Source organism: Ailuropoda melanoleuca, chromosome 14 (genome assembly GCF_002007445.2).
Source record: "Ailuropoda melanoleuca isolate Jingjing chromosome 14, ASM200744v2, whole genome shotgun sequence".
Taxonomy (NCBI): domain Eukaryota; kingdom Metazoa; phylum Chordata; class Mammalia; order Carnivora; family Ursidae; genus Ailuropoda; species Ailuropoda melanoleuca.
In genome coordinates, this window is record NC_048231.1 from 31,710,145 (window position 1) to 31,728,714 (window position 18,570).

General features: G+C 57.3%; 1 long non-coding RNA gene across 1 annotated transcript; it reads right to left on the reverse strand.

Annotated features, from left to right (window-relative positions):
- Positions 1 to 551: 551 nt before the first annotated feature.
- Positions 552 to 18,345, reverse strand: LOC117796036. Its single transcript, XR_004620362.1, has 3 exons — positions 18,080 to 18,345; positions 7,619 to 7,789; positions 552 to 3,683 (listed from the first exon to the last, which is right to left on the reverse strand). It is a non-coding gene; the product is annotated as an uncharacterized LOC117796036 (long non-coding RNA).
- Positions 18,346 to 18,570: the final 225 nt, after the last annotated feature.

Consider the following 18,570-nt stretch of genomic DNA (forward strand, 5'->3'; position numbering starts at 1 on the left):
GGCCTGCGCTCTGCTCTTTGGGCTCCCTCTGATTGGAGGCATGGGGCAGGCCACACCGCGGTGGTGCTCCCAGCCACTGGTCAGGTGAGGGGGTGCAGACCAACTCTGGGGGCGGGGGCTGAAGTCTGGACACTGGACCAAGTAGGAGGCCACAGGCCTGACCCATCTCCCCCTCCAGCGTGGCCGGCCGTGATTCCCATGAGCACTTGGCAAATGAGGGTACCCGGCTTGTCCCGTCTGCCTGGTACCTGGGCAAACTGAGACAGTTGGTCACCCTCTTCTCAACTGAGTCAAAAGTCAAGATGGCTGGGTGGGGGGAGGAGGGACAGGATTGGTACCATGGAGTCCCCATCAACGCTGGCCTTGGGGTGTTCTGATAAAACCGTATGGAAATAAGGCAAGCAAGTTACGGAGCCCAGCCCTGGGTTTGTAGCAGAGCCTCAGGGAAAGGTCATAGCCCCACACTCAGCCAGCTCTGTCCTTCCCATGCCCCCCACTGCCCAGGACCCGCCCCCCGCCCCCATCCACAGAAGACAATGGACAGTCATCTCTATAAGTATATTTTTATTGAAAATAAAAAAGGCATGGTACTTTCTTCCTTGTAAGTAGCATCCGGCCTGCCTCCCCACCCCAGCACTGCAGGTCCTGCTCCCTGGGTGGTCTCTGCACAAAATCCACAGTCGTGGCTCGCTGGTGGACCCGACGGCAGGACCTCACATTTGTCCACGGAGACGGAGCTCCTAGAGACAAAAGCCCTCTTCCTGTGGGTGCTCGGCACACCGTCCGGGAGGCAGACCTCAGGATATTTACCTTCATGCATTAGATGGCGCGCTACCTGGGCTGTTGAATTCGGACTTTGTACAGATCTGGAGAGTACAGTGATTTTATATAGATATAGATATCTCTTTAAATATATATATATAACTATATATAATATATATGTCTATATTTTTACAGCTATTAGTCTTTCTTCCAAAACTTGCTTTAGAAGCTTCTAAGAAACACCTAAAAACTCTGGGAGATCCTATAGGCCATTCTAAGTTGGGCTCAACTAGGAGATGGTTAAAAAATATCTATTTGAGAAAAGGCGGAGAAGAAATGTGCATTTCGTTCTCAACCTCGAAGTTTGGGCGAGTCTGAGGATTGGTCTGCAGATACATTCCTTAAATAAAAGTTCTGAGCTCAAATACGAGGCCGTGTGGTTTTATGGACGCTTCTTGTCACTTAAGCCAAAACTCCCGTGAGGTTCCCTCGCTGCCGTGTGTGAGAGTTTCCTAATGGCCATTGTAGGTTTGGTGGGTTGACTTCTCACGTAGATTCTTTCTTAAGAACTGGGTTGGTTCTTCTCTTGGTTTTCACTGAGTGAGAAGAGACTACAAATGTGATTTGGGGCAATTTACACATAAATGTTAGCTTTTCCTGTGTCCCCAGGGAAGGGGACACTGGTCCCAGAGTGTGGTGGTGGTTGTCAAGGCTCCTCACGGTGAGCCTTGCCAGGGGCTGAAGGATCCGGCTAGTTGTAAACCCTCCCAGGCGGAAGCCAGGGTCAGGGAAGGCGGGACCAGTGGGGTTGTGCAAAGTGGGCCTGTGCCCTGGCACCCTGATGTCTCTTCAGGCTGGCTGCCCACCCCCTCCACAACCCCTTGGCCAGGATTCTCCCCTCTGATTGAAGGGGCCTGCCCATCCCTCTGAGCCCAGGGGGTCACGTGCTGAGGGCAGAGGTCCCGCCGGGGTGTCTACTCAGGGAACAGGCAGGGGCTCGGTGGGAGCCTGCAGGCCGGGAGGGAAAGCACCCACTGCACACCCACACCCTCTGGCCTCCTGTCACCCGCTGTGCATCCCTTGGGGGAGTGGAAGGCGTGGGCGGAGGGGACTGCCGAGTGCCCCCCCCCCCCGCTGGGGGCACTGAACCTGGCCACCCGTGGTGCTGTGCCGTGCTAACACGGAAGGGAAGCAAAAATCCAAATCCAAACCCAAAACAGGTCCTCAGAAGAAAGAAGAAAAAACGATTTCTGGGAGGGTCTGGGCCTGTCCTCAGCCTGCTCCTGCTGACCTTGGGGAGGACCCGGGTTAGGGTCCCAGCACACTCACCTTCTCCCCTCTGCCCTCCGAAACACAATGGACCACAGACCACTGCATGGACACAAGGGCTCCGGGACAATGGATTTCCAAGGTTCAGCCCGAATGGGGACTTTTCTGTCAGGCTTACTTGGATGGGCAAGTCTCACTGTGGCCAATACCCTCCAGAGAACTATGCTTGGTGGTCTGGAAGGCAAGCAGGGCCCACCTAGCTAAGATCCTACACGGAGAGAGTCGAATCATGACATGTGTCCAGTTCCTTCTGAGCAACGGTATGGGAGGTGAGGGAACCACGGGGTGGGAAGTGTTCTCCCAATCCACCAGGGGAGGCCAGACCACAGGCCACTGTCTCCACGGGGCTAGTCGTGTGCCCACCGGGCCGGTGGATCGGGATTACCAGGCATGGAGCGTCTTCTCCTTCCATCCCCTTCCTTCCCTTCGTCCACCAACCCCCTCTGGAGGTTTTAGCACGTTTGGAACACAAGACCTTGGGAAGAGACATTCAAAGGGGAGCACTGGGGAACACCACCTCCTCGTGGGTGAGGGGAGGCCAGGGGCTCTCAGGAGAGGGTCTGAAAACCTGGTCAGGGTCTCGGCGGGGGAGGGGTGTCATCAGGGAAGACCCAGCGCCAGGCCGGGTTGGCCTAGCCCGGGGCGCCCGCAGAGGGCTTGGCATAAGTGGCGGCCTCCGCGGGATGTAGGCAGGGCCTGGCTCACACGGAGCTGTCCGTTCCTAGGAGGATGGCTGGGGGATGAGTCTGAGGACAGACAGAGGGCTCGGTCCTTCCTGGCTCCTTGGCCTGGTGTTCAGAGAGTTGTTTGCCCCTGGAAGGTCAGATGCTCAAAGAGCCCCTCTGTCTGCTGTCAGGAGGGGGCTTTACGGGCTGGGCTTACAGCCCTCCGTGGCAGGGGGTCAGAGGCCAAGAGCCAGGGGCCCCGGATGTGGGTGGGAACGGGAGGGAGGAGGCAGGCCCTGAAGACTGAAGACAGTCACAGATGCGGTGACAGACGGGTGTGTGGGAAGCACCTCTGGAAGGGGACGTCTCATGGCTGTGCCGATGGCTTCTGTGGGGACACATGGTGAATGCGAAGCAGACAGTCTTGCTGCAGAGGAGAGGTTTTCGAGCAGGGGAGTGGCCCCTGGATCACCCTTCTCTTGGCTAAAGCGGGATGCCTCCCTGGCCCAGCAGACAGCCAGACAGACTCCCCGCCTTTGTCAGAGCGCGGCTGGGAGACGGGAAAATGAAGACAAGACAGGGAGGAGACGTGCAGAGCCTGGGGGGGTGGCGCTGCCCCTGGGAGCTGCGTGCAGGGGCGCCCAGCTCGGCCCGCGGTCTGTGCTGCCCTGCCCGCGAGCCGACCAGGGGCAAGGCTGGGAAGAGGATGGTTCCGCCTTTGGAAGTCTGGGACAAGCCCAGTGTCAGCTCGGGTCCACCTGCTTTCCCGGGTCCACTAACGCCACCAATGTGCCCCTCTGGCCAGCGGGTCCGGGTCCGCAGACTCACACCACGGCGCTGTTCACGTCCACCCCTTTGTTGCTCTGCGAGGAGGTCATGGGGTACTCAGCGACACTGGTGCCGTTCTCCTCCTTCCTCAGGGGTTTCCTGGGAGGGGAGGCAGGGACAGCCATTAATGACCAGCGACGGTGTGCGGGTATCATGTCCTTCCAGGGAGCCCACCAGGCTCCGTTCTGGGTTAGCATCCTTGTGCTGCTGGCCCTGATGGGGGCCAGGCAGAAGCTAGAGATGGTCCCAATGAGGGTGACCAAATCATGTGTCGTGCACACCAGGGCACAGCTGAGAGTGAAACAGGAGCTTTTAATAATGAAGCAGGGACAACAGGCATGAATTGGGACTGTTCCGACAAATGAGAACGGAGAACATATGGTCAGCCTAGTAGGACACATGGTCGGGGTTCGATCAATCACTTTGATTACGAGCAAGCAGACGTGAAGATGAATATTTGGGGTGCAGGGTGAAAAGAGAGGTGCCAGAGGTTGGACTTTGCAGCCTTGCCTCTGTGTGGTCAGAGGTCAGTGGAAAATGTGATGAAGAGGATGGTGGGGAAGGCGATGCTGGTGGTAGTGATGGGGGGTTGAGGTGGCGGGAATAGTAATGGGGGTGGACTTGGTGGTGAAGTGGTGGTCATGGTGGAGTGGGTGGTGATGGTGGTGGTTATGGTAATGGTGATGCAGCTGGTGTTGGTAGTAGTCATGGTGATGGTGACAGTTTGGTGGTGTTGGTGGTGGTTATGGTACTGATGGTGGTGATAATGGTGGTGGTCATGGTGGAGTGGGTGGTGGTGGTTACGGTAATGGTGATGCAGCTGGTGTTGGCAGGAGTCATGGTGATGGTGACAGTTTGGTGGTGGTTATGGTACTGATGGTGGTGACAATGGTGGTGGTTGTGGTTGTGGTGATGGTGATGCAGCTGGTGTTGGCAGTAGTCATGGTGATGGTGGCAAAGGTGGTGATGGTTGTGTTGGTGGTGGTTATGGTAATGGTGACAGCTTGATTGTGTTGGGGTCTTTATGGTAATGATGGTGGTGACAATGGTGGTGGTGGTGGTTGTGGTGATTATGGTAATGGTGATGCAGCTGGTGTTGGCAGTAGTCATGGTAATGGTGACAGTTTGGTCGTATTGGTGGTGGTTATGGTAATGATGGTGGTGACAATGGTGGTGGTGGCGGTTGTGGTGATGGTGGTGGTTATGGTAATGGTGATGCAGCTGGTGTTGGCAGTAGTCATGGTGATGGAGGTGGTGGTGATGTTGGTTGTGTTGATGGTGGCAGACAGTGGTGAATGTCAAACTAAATGAGTGCCCGCTAGTGGTTCTCAAACACTTCATGTTGGGCCACCTACAGCTCATTCCAGAGGCTGTTTAACCCCAAGAGTCATTTCTCCCATCCATACACGGCTCAAGAAGGCCGGGAGGAGGCTTTGAGAAGGCTCTTGCTCACTCACAGAGGTTCCAAATCTGCACTCCTACTTTCTGGCCTGGCCCCAATCCCACCTCCTCTCCTGACTGGTTCAGGCGGGTTCCGGCCCCAGCGCTGGGCCTGCTGGCTACAGCCTCCCGATCTCGGCCCCGCAGGCTGTGCAGCCCAATCCCGTATTGCAATACTGCTGCCTCTTGGGTGACTCTGAGGCCCGTGGGGTTGTAAACTCAGTCACCTCCTGTGTCCCCACTACCGCTGGGGCTGAGCCTGACCTGGCCTTTGTGGCGCGTTGTCTAAATTGAATGCCATGGCCATCTTTGAAAGCCTGGTGATCGGTTGCTTTTGCCTTCTCAAACGTCCCCAGAGCCTCCCCAAACCCAGGCTGAGGAGGACTGTACCTGGTGACCAGTTGGGTCACCCAGCGACGGGGTGCGGGTACCAGGTCCTTCCAGGAAGCCCTGGAAGGGATATGGGATAGGGGATAAAGCCTAAGGTGAATTAGTTTAGGGGAGGCAAGGTCTGCGGGGCAGTTGTCAGCAGTTTCATGGGTGGGATTATCAGGCCCGCTCAGAGGCAACACCCTGAGAGCACATCTATTCACTGTTCCCTCTTTCCTTGCTGCAGAATGAGCTCACAAAACACAGAGAAACCCAAGAGCACTCCCTCCGGGTGTCAGGCTCAGCCACGGTGGCTTCTAGAAACGTGAGATGCAAACCAGCACTTTCTCTTGCGGCCCATCACACTTTGTGCAAAGCACTCTTGGTTACAGATTTTCTTGTCCCCTCTCACAATGGTCCCCTGAAGGAGCTCAGCCTGGGGTAAAGAGATTCATTTCATGGGGAAACTGAGGCTTAGGGAGAGCTGTGGCTTGCCCAAGGACGCCCAGCTGGTTGGTGTCAGGGCCTGGACCACCATCTGCTCCTACCATATCCTGGTCCAGACATCTTTCCATTAAGTCAGCATCCCCAGCAGGCTTTTTCCCCCAACACAGGCTCTGGTCCCATCAGCTTGGGAAGGCCTTCCTCCACCCTTGTCTGGGGAGTTCCAGAAGTTCTCAAGAGTCTTCCAAGAGGCCTGTCTCATTTTGCTTGAACCCAGCACATCCCAAGAACCCCATTTATGGAGACGCTCAGGGACACTTTCCGGAACCCCCAGGTTTGTAGGGGTCAGATAGATAGTTTGCCTTGTTTGTGACAGGCTTGTGGAAATGACAGCCTCTGAGGCAGCCTCCTTCCCTGGGCCTTTCCCCCTTCATCTCCTTCCTTTCTCCCCTGGGCCACCCACCCCTTTCCAGGGGCTTCGAGCAGCTCTGACCTTGCTGGGTGGGCTTCATTCCCGACTCTGAGTTTGCATGGCCCGGGAAACCGGCTAAGGGGTACATTTTCTAACAGTGATATCCCATGTTGATGGGCTGGAGTCAGATTCCTGCATTTGTCATCAATATAGGAGGGGGAGTATGGACATCAGAATCAGGATTCCAGGAAATAGGAACAGACAAAAGTCTTTGAGCCCAAATCCACCCTGCTTTTCTCCCTAATAAATGTTCAATCTTGGGCTAGGTCTGAAAGTGAACTGGAGCAGGTCTGGGTCAGGGGAGATAAGGTTGAAGGGCCTTGCAGAGTGGATAATGGAGAGAGGAAGAAACTCCTATGGAAATGGGCAAAGCATGGAGGGAACAGTTTCCACCTGTTTAGGGTGAGGGTAGGAAATCATCTGGGTTTCTTCTGCCAGGAGAAGAGGTGAAATTTCTAGAGCCAGGTTGTTGGCTAGGAGATCCCTTTGCATTCCCCAGGGCCTTGGAGGGAAATGTTGGCACAGAATGCCTGGCAGGAAGCAAGCCTGGCTGGAGGGACACTGAGGACAAGGCAAGGAGACAGGGCCAGGGCCTCCTCGATGGCCCCAGCCAACTTCCAGGCAGGAAGAACAAACGGGGTCTGTGCAGGGGCTCCACCCAGCGAAGTGGCACCTGTGGCTGATGCAGCCTCCCGCCTCCCCCCGCCCCAGGAGCATTCCAAGAGTCTGGGCATGGCAAGGGGAGCGAGGGCGGGGGGTCGCTGTCCCAAGGGTTCTCCTAAGAAATGGACTTGGTCTGCTCCACTCCTCCACCAGAGCTGAACCCTCAACCACTCTACTCTGGGCTGCTGCCCAGCCCACTCCCAAAGCCCTTCTGGGGTTCACGGAAGCCCAGTGGAATCTGGAGTTTTAGCTATAGTGGGAGATGGTCTGCCTCGCCCCTCCCCGCACTGTCCTTCCTCCAGCAGGGCACTTCAGGGTGACGCTGCCCACGGGCGGGGGTGTCACGGTTCAGTAAACCCAGGCCCCACCACTTCCAGCTGTGTGATTCTGGGCAAGCCACTTAACCTCTCTCTGCCTCAGTTTCCTGGTCCATAAAATGGGCACAATAATGGTGTCCATTTCATAGGCTTGTTGGGAGGATGAAATACGTTAATGTGGGTTAAGCACTTAGATGAGCCTCTGGCAAACAGTAAGTGCTCCGTAAGTGTTTGTTAGCTCTCAGTACTGCCGCTGGGAAGGTGTCAGCGGGGAGCTGTCCCGTGGGTGGGCAGCAGCCAGCGCTCTCCAGTCCACACGGACTTCCTACCTAATGCGTGCCCCGTGGGGCTCTGGAAATGCCGGAGAGGCTTGCTGGGACCCAGCCTGGCTCCGCAGTGCCATAAGCCGGCCAGGGCTGGTCCCACTAAACCAAAGAAAGGCATTTGCACCCTGGTGCAGGAAGGGATGGCCACAGACGACGGCCTACAAGGCATGGTTCCTAAAACCAAGAGAAAGGGGAGTGAGCTTTTCCTTGGCCATGTCCAGAATTCCTGCCTGCCGGAGGGTGGGTCCCCCACCCTGAGACCCCTTCCCCCTTGTCCCGGCCCGGCCAGTGTCAGGCCTTGCACGTTCTTTACATGGTGTGCGGTGCTGACAGCTCGGGGGACTCAGGCCACCAGCCATGGCCTCCGTGGAGCTGCCTCCGCCCGCATGCCGGCCTGGGCAGGGAGGGCCAGGACCCAGGCGCGCCTCTTGGGTCCTGCTGACAGTGATATGACAGGTACCACCCTCAGCCTGCTGCTCGGCTGGGGGAGCTGGAGGCAAAGCGCTGAGGAGCCTGACAAGGGAGGGAGGCCAGCTTGCTCCTTGTCTCATGCCCCCCACAGAAGGCGCTGTTTCCCATGAGGTTTCGAGGTCTCGGCTCCCTCTTCCGAAAGCATCCACCCTCCCCTCCACCCACCCCTGAAACACACGCACCCCACCCACACCCATACACCTACATACACACACATACACACACAAGAGCGCCCGCCCACTCACAGCCATGCACCCCCCCACACACACCCTTTCGCGATGAGATGCCCTTGTCGCCTGCAGACTTCTCCAAACCTGGGTCAAGAAGCCAGAAGAGGCCTTTGCGAGCCGCCCAGGGGAGCTGCCGACCCTGAGAAGTAGCATCCTCATTTCTGACCCAGCACAGTTCCTTCCCTCACCTGCGGAAGGTGCGGCAGGTATGCGGCTGACCAGCGTCCTCACCCTCCGACCGAGCCCCCCCCACCCCGCCCCCGCCGTTGGACCACCTGCCTAGGGCTTCCTTGTTTAAGCCCTTCTGGCTGAGCAGACCGAAGGCAGGCGTCGGTGAGGCTCGTGGGCTGGCCTCGGCCCTGGGACCCCGCCAGAGGGGCCGGGCATTTGGATCTCACGCTGAGGGCAGTAGGGAGCCATCTGAAGACTCCTTAAACCAGGGACTCCTGTCTTACCCCTCACCCTACCCCACACCTCCACCCAGCTTGTCTACAGAGGTGAGATCAGGGAGGGATGGAGCTTCCTGGTGACAAAAGGACCCCGAGGAGCAGGGACCCCTGTGGCTCTCCCATCCACGGGTGCCGAGCATGCCCACCATCGGCCTGCCTTTCTGGCCTCGACTGGCCTGCGGCATCACGTGCCCCACTGCGCAAAGCCAAGCCGCTCCCCCTGCTGCAGGCCTCCCACCAGCAGAACAGGATTCCTCCTCCTATCACAGCAGGTGGGTCCCTTGGTGGGGGCAGGGCGGGGGGCATAAATGAGCCCAAATGAGCATCTCAGCCCAAGGCAGGTGGGGACACACAGGGCCCCTGCCCCTTCTGGGCTCCATCTCTTCTCCTTGGAGAGAGGATTGTGCAGGAGATAAGGATGAGAGATACCGTGGCCTCCGGGACTCAAGAGAAGCCTGGGTGTTGACCCCAGCTCCGGGGAAAAGCAAGCCCTGGGCCGCCTGGAGGGTGTCTGTGGGCCCCGGAGGAAAGACCACCAGCCCTGGAGTTGGAAGACTGAGTCTTGGTCCTGCAACAAAGCGCAAGAATCTGTCCCCTGAATCCAGCTGAGGTCCTGAAGGAAGTAAGATGGTCTCGGAGCGGCTGTGGCCATGTATCCCCGCTCGACACTCAGCCAGAGGTGGTCCCTCCTCGGAGCCCACTGGCTCTGATGTGACTCACAGTACCGTCAGATGTGGTGGTCTCGAATGCCAGCCGGAGAGGCTGGATTTGGCATCTGGGGGGTGGTGTTGTCACAGGAACTGACAGAGGCAGCAGGGAGAAGTGACAGATGGGAACAGTTGGGTCTCAAGTGTCCAATCACTGCATCGGGCTCCGCCTGCCCAAGAGGTTTTGGCGCAGAGACAGCTCCAGTCTCAAGACCCCAGGGATCCGAGGTGCCTTCAAGGTGAATGTCTCGCTCCCAGAAGTTGATCCAAGATGAGGCTGGATGGTTCCACTCCTGTCCCCAGTCCCTGGGCCCCACCTGTCTTGTCTTCCTCCTGCCCAGCTCTGATCCTGACTGCGCAGGTCGAAGGGGGGTGGGGGTGGGGGGAGGGCTGGGCCAGTGGTGTGTGCGCTGGGGCTGGGGAGGAGGAGGCCGCCGATGGCGGGGGTCTGCCCGAGTGTGTCACGCCCAGGCAGGAGGGAGGCCGGGTCACTTGGGGCACGAGCAGGGGGCCGCTGAGTCGCGGTGCATGCATATCTGCTGCAGTACAGCAAGAAGGCGGAAGGCACTGGGGCTTGGAGGGAGGGGAGCCGAGCTGGCAGAGGGAGGAGGAAGCCCAAACTGGTGACGCGGGGGGCCAGGCATTTAAAACGGGGCGCACGTTATCTCCCTGAAAAGCTGATTCTACCTCACTTACCCAGAGGGAGAGAAAAAAACGGAGTTCGCTGAAATTCTCCATAGGGTTTGCTAATTTAAAAGGTAGAATCTGGGGGCCCCTGGGGGGCTCAGGCGGTGAAGCATCCAACTCCTGATTTCGGCTCAGTGCATGATCTCAGGGGCTGGCGATCCAGCCCCCGTGTGGGGCTCCCGGCTCAGCGGCTCAGAGGGGAGTCTGCTTAAGATTCCCGCTCCCTCTGCCCCTCCCCCCACCTCCACTTGCGCTCTCTATGGCTCTCCATCAAATAAATAAATAAATAAATGGTAGGATCTGGCAAGTCTATGTAAACAAGCCTCCATTCAAGCCACAGAAAGTCACGCAATTGTGACTACGGGCCAGATGCCACAGGGGAGAGAGATGAGGGAGACAAGACGACCGCTCCCCACTGATGTGCGTGGGAGTGTACATGTGCACGTGCACACAGTCCCTCACTCACATGCAGGGGCACATGCACGGGTAAACATCAACATTAATCTGCCTAGAGCAGAAAGCAGAGACGTAAATCAGGGAAAGCTCCAACTCCAGGGCGGGCGCAGGGAAGAAGGATCTAGAACAGCCCAGGATGCTGGTCAGAGGAGGGGGCGTCTGAGCCGGGGCCCGAGTGAGGAGCAGGGAGGGCTGAGCTGTGACAGGAGCAGCAGTGCGTGGCTAGATGGAGCTCCCCGAGAGCTCGCAGAGCACCGACGGGGGCTGGGAACCTTCGTGACCCGAGCCAGCTCTCTTCCCCAGCCGGGACTCAGTTTCCTCCCCTGGCCTGGGAGGCTCATTCTGGCTCAGACCCCTTCCACTCCAGGCCACCAGGTCGTCTCTACTTGCCACACGTTCAGTAAGAACCCACCCTTCCCGGACCCCCGTCCCAAAGCTCCAAAGAGAATGTCAATTCTAAAAAGAAAATGAAATTCGCTCTCAGTTAGCTGATTGGCTATGGAGTCTCTGATTCAGGAAAGATCTTGAAACAACTCCACCATGCCGTCAGGCTGGAGAGAGACACGAAGGATGGGAGAGGGAGAGGGCTGAGTGTGGCAAGTTCCCAGGGAGCTGCCATCTGCCTGTCGGCCCCGGAGGGGACAGAGGCTCCAGGCAAACTCGGCCCCGCGGGATGGATCACCTGAGGTAGCAGCGTGCACTGTGAGGAGGTGTCCCTGGCTCAGGGCAGCGAGGTGACTGAGCCGCAGACAGCACGCTGTCTGCTAAGGTGGACGCTGGTTGCGACTCCCACCTGGGAGGCGCCTGTAGGCGGGGGATGGGGACAGGGCGGTGCTCTGAACGTCTTTGGGCCCTGGGAGGGCGCTGAGCCTTGCACCTTAGAAAGTCAACAGATAATGCGTGAAACGGCAAGAAAATCCTCAAAGCCGTATACACATCGCTTAGAGCAGGGAGAGAAAGACTGGAAGAGCTGACACCCAGAAGGGGTTGTCTCTCAAGAATGTGGCTGCGGGGAGACAGGGGGACAGTCTGGGGGCTGCTGTTTTTCTTACCAGGCTTGTGGCATGTTTGACATTTTAAACCATGTGCCTGTATTACCTCGATAAAAATTTAAAAAGGGGCCTGTGGATGTACGAAGCCCTAACCTTTCTTTCTAACCATAAAGCTGCGTCAGGAAGCAGGCACAGCACTCCTGACTCTTGGGGTGCAGGGAGCACCCCTGCTTCCAACCTCTTCTCTTTCTCTCCTCCAATTCTCTCGGATAGTCCCCCTCCTTCATAGCACTCAGGTTTTTAAAGCACCTTATTTATTTATTTGCTAACAGCTTTTTTAAAAAAATGATTCATTTGAGAGAGAGAAAGTGAGAGAGAGCACAAGCTCGGGGGGTCGGGGGGAGGAAAGGGAAGAAGCAGATTCTCTGCTCAGCCGGGAGGGAGTGGGCCGCGGGGCTTGATTCCCAGACTCTGGAGTCAGGACCTGAGCCGAAGACAGATGCCTACCGGTCTGAGCCACCCCGGCGTGTGTGTGTGTGTGTGTGTGTGTGTGTGTGTGTGTGTGTGTATCTGATCTGCTTACACTGCTAGTGAGGAGTCGAGGGCTCATCTTGCGCATCTCCACATCCCTGGCACCCGTAGGTGCTCCACAAATATTTGTGGACCAAGCCGAGGAGCATCAGAGCCCAGCGACAGTGTGTGCTCGGGCACCCTCGGGCACACGCGCACGGGAGCTCACTCCCCGGGAGCAGCGCGATTGCTCACCACCTGCGATCAATGTACTGCGGGTTCAGCCACACTGTGCTGCGGCCTCTCGCTGTCTGTCCGCCAACACCTTGTAAATCAGAACGAGACGGCCGTCAAGTGGCTTAATGGCAAATCGATGGCAGAAGGTGAAGGCCCTGTGCCACGGATGGCCGGAGGAGGAGGAAAGGTGTTCTGCATGTGCCTGGGGTGTGGGGGTGACTCGAGGAGGGGGGCCTGGAGGGGATGGGCATCCCTTCTCTGCAGCACGAGTGTTCTCTGCACGGAATGGTGTGGTTGTCAGAGAAGCTGCAAATGCAATTCCCCCCCACCCCCACAAGGAGTCTCATCCCTGAGAGTCCACGGGCTTGGGAACTTCCTCCTGCTGGCCTGGCAGGGCTCCGGCCTGGCCCTCCTACCTGGACAGGGGGCACCTTGCGCCCTGGCGCTTTGTCTTGGTGACTCACACTGATCATTGCTTGTTTGAGGTCCCCATCCCGTCCTGGACCAATAGCTTCTTTCCTTGTGTCTTCTTTCCTTTATTTCTGCTTGGTAGCCCCTTCAGATACTCCTCTTCCGAGGATGGTCTGATCAACACTGTGTCCTCCCCCTTCCCGCCCCACGAGGTGTGTTCCTCGAGGGTGGGGACTATGCCTGAGCACCCACGATGGGAGCCCCTGCGCCAAGCAGAGCCCTGCCGCCTGGCCTAGACCTTGGCAAGCATTTCCGTCAGCATTTATACCTCTGAGCAGTGACATGCCCTAGTGGCCAGTCCTCTAGCTATCTAGGGCTGGAAACAAAGACTTAGGGGCTGGACAGAGACTTAAAGGACCCTCATTTTACAGGTAAGGAAATCGGCCCAGGGAGGGCAGCGACACCCACTGAGCTGCGGGGTGGCTGGGAACCGAGCTCAGAGGTCTGGACTCCCAGTCCCGGGTTCTTTGAACAACTCCAGGCTGTCTGAGGCCCTGTGCGTGCCACGTCTGGGGGTGGGGAGGAGGCCTGAGAGGAGGCTCCAACACCCTGCAGCTGTGAATAAAAAAGCTGCCTGGGGCGCCTGAGGGGCTCAACCAGTTAAGCATCCGACTCTTGGTTTTGGCTCGGGTCATGATCTCAGGGTCTTAGGATCTAGCCCCGCTTCAGGCTCCATGCTCAGCTCGGGGTCTGGCTGGGACTCTCTCTCCCTCTGCTCCACAACCCACCCCCCCTTTAAATATATAAATAAATCTTTAAAAAAAATACAGAAAAAGAAGTTGCTCATAGCAAGCTCCCACCAAGGACCACTGAAATGTGAGCCGTGTGCGCTCCCACGGCTGGGGACCCGGCAGAGTTCGGCATCATTGGCAGGGGACCTGGGGGCCAGTGCATGAGCTAGTCCCGCTGTGAGCAACTCCCCTTCTGAGCCCCTTGGTCTGATTAACACCCTCCCCCTTCCAAGAAACCTCTCAGGGCCCTGGGTCTGGGGGAGGTGCCCCTCCTTGGGCTCCCCGCCTTGGAGCCCTCCACCCCTGAGCACCATGTCACCCAGCTCAGAGCTGGGACTCTGGGTGCATTTGTTGACTCACAGGATGCAGTCTGATTCACTAAGTCTGCGGAGTAGGAAGTGCTGATTCGACCCCACCTCCCACCAAGGTCATACCCAGTGAGGGCCCTGCGGGGTGCCGCTTCTGCACCTCTCCTGTCTCCTCCCACTCCTGCGGAGGCCTGTGGACCCTGCGGCCTGCACCCCAGATGCCAAACCAAGCTGGCCTCTCCAGAACCACCTTCCTACTCCAGCTGATTCTAGAACCATCCTCCCAGCAATCTGGTTCCCAAAGGCGGTTTTGGGGCCATTCACAAAGATCTCTCGGAAATCCTCCCCTAAGACTCCAGGCTGTGGGAGTTAAAAGAAGACCCGGGTTTATCACTGAATTTTCCTTTTAATGGTTTTACAGTGACATGAAATGCTTTTGTTTCCTGAGAGAAGAGGCATGTTTCAAATGAATTATTAACCAAAAAGAATTGGCCGTGAGCAAGAAATCCTCCATTGACTCTGGAGACAAATGCAGACAGACAGCTGGCTGGCCTGATGCTATCTCTTACAGCCCCCAGCAGAGGTCAGCCCGGGCAGCAGTGGGGGCCATCTGCTCTCCGACAGAGCTATAACTTGGGCTGCCCCCCCCCCGCTCCCTCCCCCAAGGGGTTAAGCCTCTCCCACACAGGCCTCCTTCCAGGCCAGTTCTGGGAGTGCTGGCCTCTATTTCTGCCTCCGCTTGACCCTGAACAGAGCCCCCTCCAGTCACTGACTATCTGCCCTTGTGGGCTGGGATGCCCTTTCTGGATGATGAGGTCTGGAGGAGCGGAGGGCTGGGTCTTCTTCCCATATCCCAGGGCTTGTGCAGAGAAGGATGTGGATCATGGGGCTGTTGCAGAGCAGGGGCTGTGCTGGTTTCTATTTCTGTCCCCACTCACCCGTTCTGTCCTCTCCCTGCCCTGGGAGGCTGACACCTACCACTGCAAATCCTGGGCTCCCTTTTCCTTGGGTTTAGCCAATGAGACGCGCCCTCAGGAGACGAGGGAGGGTAGAGAGAGGTTGGGGTGTTTCTCCCATTCCTTTCCTGTTTTGGGGCTCATCTCCATCTGTTCCAACCATAGCTCCTACTAAGCGGCCCCTCTTTTGAGTCTCGGGCTCTCTAGGTTCTCTAGTTCCTGTGGCACGATTTCCTCCGCTTGTCCTGGTCCTAGGGGCGCTAAGGGCCCCCACTGCTACTAGTCCTCGAGCACTTCACCAGCCCCATTTGCTCCCAGGACCCGCCCAAACTCCTGAAGCCCCGCCCACACCTCTGGCTGGGAGCCACGCCCACACCCCCTGGAAGGAGTCCATCCCACAGCCCTGGAAGATAGCTCCGCCCACACCCCTGGAAAGGAGCCCCACCCACACTCCCGGAGGGAGCCCAGCCCACGCCCCTGGAAGGGATCGACTGAGCCACGTGGCCTGAGTTCTGTGTCTTTCCAGGCCCCTGACAGATCCAGGAACCAAGAGCTCAGAGCCTGTGGTAGGGGACAGAGGGCAGAAAGGAGGCCCCTCAGGCTGCTCTGAGGGGAGACGAGGGGGCACCCCCACAGGCCTTCCTGGGAAACCCCCAGCTCCACTGAAACAAAGCCCAGCACCGCTGCCACAGTCAGCTATTAATGTGGGTTAGTTCTCCTCTTGCACTCCTGACGCTGGAGCAGACAGCACGTTTCTTCAGAAGCTTGGGGCAGAGAGGGAAGGCAGAAGTGACTTCTGGAAGTGACTTGAGAATGCTGCTTCTCTCCGGGGGGAGGGCCAGTGGGAGGGGCATCCTGGAGGGGACAGTGGCCCCCTCTCTGGCACTGCCACTGCTGGGTCTTGCATGCTCTTCCCGGCAAACCTCCAGTAGCTTCCTGTGCCTACCGAGAGTCCCCCCAACGCCGCGCCTCCCCCGTCAGACACGCAGCTCCCTCCCGGCCTCATCTCCCATGGTGGTCCAGGAGCTTCCCGGTGTCCTGGGGCTTTTCCGCACACAGGTGGCTATGTGTGGAAATCGTCCCTGGCTGGGCTTCTCAAAACCCTCCTCCCATTGCCACAGGCTCTCAGCTCAAATGCTTTATCATCTGGATCAGAGCTAGCCATGACTCCTCCCCGCCACAGGCTGCCAGCAAGCCTCCCAGAGCCTCACCGTCACCTGCCTTGTAACGCGGTCATGGTCGTGCACATATCTGCCCCCCACCGCCCTCCGGTCAGATGAGCAGCCCACAGGCACGGCCTGGATTTCACTGTCTCTGTCCCCACAGGGCCAGGCACACAGTAGGCGCCTGCAAAACACCTGGGAATCAGACTGGCTGTGTCCCCGGGAATCTCCCACAGCATCCACTTTGCTTTCCATGGCCAGGCCTTCCCCTGAATTGCAGGGTCTGGGAGCCTTGGGGCCTTTCTGTCCATCTGTCCTTCCATCCTCAAAGGAGCACAGCCACACCCCAGGTACCCGGGCACTGATGAGGAAGGGCAGACAGGAATATTGAGGTCTGCTCTTCAGTGATAAGGAGCAGCAGTCAGGGCTGGGCTTTGGAGTCACATGTTCTGGGTTCAAATTCGGGGTCCATGGCTCCCTGGTTGTGCCATCCTGGGCAGTTCCCTTTACCCCCTTGACCCTGTTTCCTCATCTGTAAAACGCAGCGGATTGGAAAAAGATGTGACAAAGATGAACTGAAGGAATGTTGGGGGGCCAGGAGCGTTCCCCTCTGCACTTGCTGAAGAGGAGCTGGGCCACAGCTACTCCCTTGTGATTCGTCATTGGTTTTGGACATTATCTGACAGCATGAGAGCAGAGGGCAGAAGGGGCTCTTGGCCGGGAGGCAGATCCCCAGGGCGTGGCCAATCCATGTGGAGCAGCTGTACCTGGACCCTGTCCCCCTCGCGTCCTGCCAGGATGTCCCACTTGATCTGGCCCGTCAGCTTCCGTGGCTGAACGTGAACTCGTCATCAGACTTTAGACCGGATATTTTACTCTTTCTACTTTTGAATTATTCAAGTGAAATCACATAGAACAACGATTGAAAGGCTAAAGTGAAATAGTTTAGGTGTTACGATTGTTCTTAATAGAGACCCCCTAACTTCGGGCCTTCGGGAATTTTCAAAACCTTTATTAGAAATATATGAACAATGCCTAGGACCCTTAGGTGTTTTGCAACATTTCTGTTTGTCTTTTGACTCTACCTTCCCCCAAGGTCTCGGGAAGCTGGGTTAGAGGGGGGACATTTTTTGGAGGCTGGGAAGCCTGGAGGTCAGGGGACCTAGGGAGAGCTGCTGTGCTGTAAATGGGGGGGGGGCAGTGCAGGCATCCACAACATGGCCCATTCTACCGGACTTAGGGCCCCGGATGCAGCTAAAACCTCTTCAGACCCCACCCACAGCCACGCTAGGTGGCAGATCCCAGCTCCATGAGGGGAGTGGGGACTGGCGGTCGTTTTTGAAAGGCAAAGTGAGTTGAGAGTTACAGAAAGGACCGCAAGTGTTGGTGAAAGCGAGCCTGCTGTTTGGATCATTTACGACTCCCCTGTTCATCCTCCAGGACCCAGCTGCGATCACGTTCCCCGAAAATCTCTGAGGCATCTCAACCTCTCTCTTCCCCCTAGAGAAGCCTGGCTCCCTCAGTCACCCTCCCTCCTCTATCTGCAACCAACGGAACAATGGACGCCTAAGCAGTACTTGGCAAGCACTTGCTGTATGCCAGGCACTGTGGAGTACACATGGAGCGCATACTGTGGACAGAAGCACCTCACTACGCCTCGCGACAGTATACAGTTGTCATTCTTTCCTCCCCATTTTACAAGTAGGGAAACTGAGAGTCAAAGAGGTTACAGTGATTTCTTCCTGGTCCCACAGTTTGAACTGGTGTCTGAATGTAGATAGGACCCCCAAATCCAGTTCCTGCGCCAAACCAACATGGCGCCCTCCTCCAGTGGCTCCATCCCCAACCTTGCAAGGACTATTTCCGTTCTCCTAGGTCCTAGGCGCCTTGAGTGAGCCTCCCAAAGACAGGGCCTGTTACTTTCCGATGCGGGGGGGGGGGTTTCTATATATATAGATGGACATTTACTATACAGTCTTTCTGCTTATTACACGCTTAACAATTTTTATGGGTTAAAGAAACATGACCGGGGTGGGCGGAGCGGCCCCCAGCCCAGGTGGAGCCCCTTCAGGGCTCAGAGCCCCGTGAGCACTCACCTTTTGATGGCTTTGTAGCAAATGATGACAAGCACAGTGAGAAACACCAGGGAGGCGCAACATACCGCGATGACGATGACCAGCCCCGACCACCAGCTTTCCTCCGTGGGGCACGAGGTAGAATTGGGGGCTGAAAGACACGGTAACAGGCTGAGTCTCCCCCGAGGAGCAGGTGCTGGCCGCGTCAGAGGTAGACCATTGTGGGGGAACACTAGCGGTGGCCTCACCATCATCAGTCCTCCGCCCTCCAGGAGGATGCTCTTGGGAACCTGTCCTGCCGTCCCCACCCCCACCCCAGCGGCAGGTGACATCATGGCTGGCCCCCAGCCAGACACGTGCTCTGAGCAGGGGTTAAGCGCTGAGGCCTGGGCCATCCATCCTCCCTTGGCATGAGCTAACTGACAGCAGGGTCAGGTTTAATTTCCCATGAAAAATAACAGAACATCTCATTCTCTCAGTTGAGGCATTAAATCCGCTTCCCCTGAGGGTGG